General features: G+C 38.2%; 2 non-coding genes across 2 annotated transcripts; both read right to left on the bottom strand.

The window, feature by feature from the left end:
* Positions 1 to 2,305: 2,305 nt before the first annotated feature.
* trnag-ucc lies at positions 2,306 to 2,377 on the bottom strand. Its single transcript has one exon. It is a non-coding gene; the product is annotated as a tRNA-Gly (tRNA).
* A 376-nt stretch (positions 2,378 to 2,753) lies between these two features.
* trnar-ucu lies at positions 2,754 to 2,824 on the bottom strand. The gene has a single exon. It is a non-coding gene; the product is annotated as a tRNA-Arg (tRNA).
* Between the last annotated feature and the right edge of the window lie 54 nt (positions 2,825 to 2,878).

The following is a 2,878-nucleotide window of genomic DNA, read 5'->3' as shown; positions in this document are numbered from 1 at the left end:
TAATATAAACCTGGCATCAAAATCGAAATATAAACATCAGAAATGAGCAGGCTTTAGATGGTGCAAGTCACAAAGCCTGGAGTGTGTTTGGTTTCAATCAAAAACTGGAGAAAGGATCCATAAACATGATTAAATTCCGATCAAGATGATGGATGACAGCCCCACTAACACCCACCCACCCTCGGCTGCACACAAGTATTAAAAGAGCATCAAAAAGCTGAATCATTGCTTTGAACACATTCAGACACAAGGAGGTAGAGCTTTGATTTCTCTCTCTGTTAACATCAAAGCATGGCAGCCCATGCAGCAGGAGTTTTTATTTTTATTATTTCATGAAGGTATTAAATGTGGAATCAGCAGCCTTTAAATGTGACCTGTTTTAGCAGCTTTTATGCATAAAACAAATATGCATAAACTGAATTAAGCAGCTTCTTATAAATGTTTAGTTTTCATTTTTAATGTTTTGAATTATTTTCTCTTTTCTTCAGCAGTTCTTGTTTTATTGTATCTTTTGGTTAAAGACTTTAATGTTACCTTTTATTTCATCTCACTGAAGCAGTAGAGAAATGTCTGTTTTTTAACATCCTGCATTATACATCTGGGAGGAAATCTGAATTAATCATTTAAAGCACGCTGTAGGCGTGATGGCAAAGAGGAAATAAAGTCCCTCTTTTCTCACTCAACTTGAGACACATTGACAATCAAGCAAATGTCTATGAAATGCTTTAGACATTAGCGCATAAACACTACTGTTTATGCTCTAAAAACATTCTAAATGACTTCGTTTCGAGTAAATTCTGGACGCTACCCACTCAGGACACTTGGAATACATTGGACGAGCAGTATGGAGGAATATTGACACGTTTTTTGTGGACTTTTATGGACCTTTCTGTCTCGGGCACCATAGACCTCCATTATTTGAATGTCAGCAGACAGCAAGAAGCCTCCCAGATCTCCAGATGCATTTGAGATATCAAAAAAGTACTCCAGAGTGTTGTTCAGCATGGGGGTGAGTAGAAAATGAAGGCTAATCATGTTTTGGGTGTACTATTCCTTTAAATATAACACAAAATTGAAAAGAAAAGAAAAAAAAACAAAGAGAAGCAAAACAAAATTACATAAATAACTGAAAAATTTAAAATAAAATAAAAAAGAAGCACAAAAGGGAAAAACCGTATCATTCACTATTTTGTTGTTTGCCCTGAGAAAAAAAAAAAAGAAATATGGTCTAGAATCACCAATGCATCTGACAGTGACTGGGGTTAAACCAATAAATCCATCCATTCATTTTCCATCACGCTTATAGGCACTATCACCAGGGGTTCTGTTGCCTATCTCCAGCTGTTAATGGGCGAGAGGCGGGGTCCACCATGTACAGGTCAGTCCATTGCAGGGCAAGGAGAATTTTAGAGAAGCCAATTAACCTAATAGTCATGTTTTTGGACTGCGGGAGGAAGCCGGAGTACCCAGAGAGAACCCACGCATGCTCAGGGAGAACAAACTCCATGCATAAAGACCCCAGGCTGGGAATCAAAGCTGGAACCTTCTTGCTGCAAGGCAAAACTGTTTAGTTTTTGGATAAAGACCCAGATGAAAAGGTACATAGATCTTTGAATATTTCTCTCTCATATATTTCTTGTGTCTTTCTATTCAGATAATATTTAAAAGTTTCTTTGTATTGTCATTAAAACATTTTCTTTGTTTCCTTAGGATATTTCAACATTTTAGTTAGCATATTCTTGAAATTATTAAGGGATTTTTAGCAATCAATGAACTCATAAAAACACTAATTAAATGCTCTAGTGGTTTGGCATGACAGCAGACACTGATAAATGTTACGTTTTTAAGATTGTACACATCTATGTGAGAAACTTCATAGTGTTGCCTTCAAGGACATCTGGAACATTTGCCTGCATTAAATTAACCTTATGCTGTAATGCCATGTATTCTGATAAATTACTGCAGTGTTTCAGGTAAGAAGATATAACAGTTTATTAGCAGTTATCTTCTATCTGGGGAATCTGTTGGATTGCCCCATCTGCTGGTCATATTAGGTATTTCATCTTTGGTTGAGAGAAAATCAGAATTCAATGTTTGTTGTCTTGATTAAAATAAAAAAATAGGTTTTGCAGAAAATGCAGAAAAGTCACACAGTAACTAACCTGCTCATTTGCAATGGTTGTTTTGAGTTTCTTTTGTCTCTGAAATACACTGCAGTTGCGTGCCGTCATCTGAGCATTTGAGGCAAAAAAAGTGGTGACGTGTCAGCATTCCCACTAAAGTGATAAATTAAAAATAAGATATTTGCGATGGCCGGGAATCGAACCCGGGTCAACTGCTTGGAAGGCAGCTATGCTCACCACTATACCACCATCGCATGAAAAGCTCATCATGGATGAGAAAAAAATCCCACCCACATTGTCATCAGGAGGGAAAGGATGAGGGCGGGTGCTTAAGAAGATGAAAACAGACGCGGGGTATGCGTTGGAAATGTCCCCCGCACTTTTTCTATCAATCCCCTTTTTTCCCCGCACTTTAATAGCCGTTAGAACAATAACAAAGCAGCTATCTTTGAAAGCACCATGAGCATCTACAGTACATGACACGAGCCTTGATGCTGAGCAGCCCTGAACCTGAGCATCACAGTGTCTACAAACCAGCATCAAGAAGCAAAAATAACCTAAAAGAAATTATTAGGTTGTGAAACGTTGTTTAGGAAGGAAGGAAGGTTAAAAATAAAAATAAGAAATTATTGCGATGGCCGGGAATCGATCCGGGTCAACTGCTTAGAAGGCAGCTATGCTCACCACTATACCACCATCGCACGGGAAGGAAGGAAGGAAGGAAGGAAGGAAGGAAGGAAGGAAGGAAGGAAGGA

Source organism: Cyprinodon variegatus, unplaced genomic scaffold (assembly GCF_000732505.1).
Source record: "Cyprinodon variegatus isolate N-32 unplaced genomic scaffold, C_variegatus-1.0 Scaffold120, whole genome shotgun sequence".
Classification (NCBI taxonomy): domain Eukaryota; kingdom Metazoa; phylum Chordata; class Actinopteri; order Cyprinodontiformes; family Cyprinodontidae; genus Cyprinodon; species Cyprinodon variegatus.
Note: the sequence above shows the minus strand (reverse complement) of the source record. Positions and strands in the feature narration are given on the sequence as shown.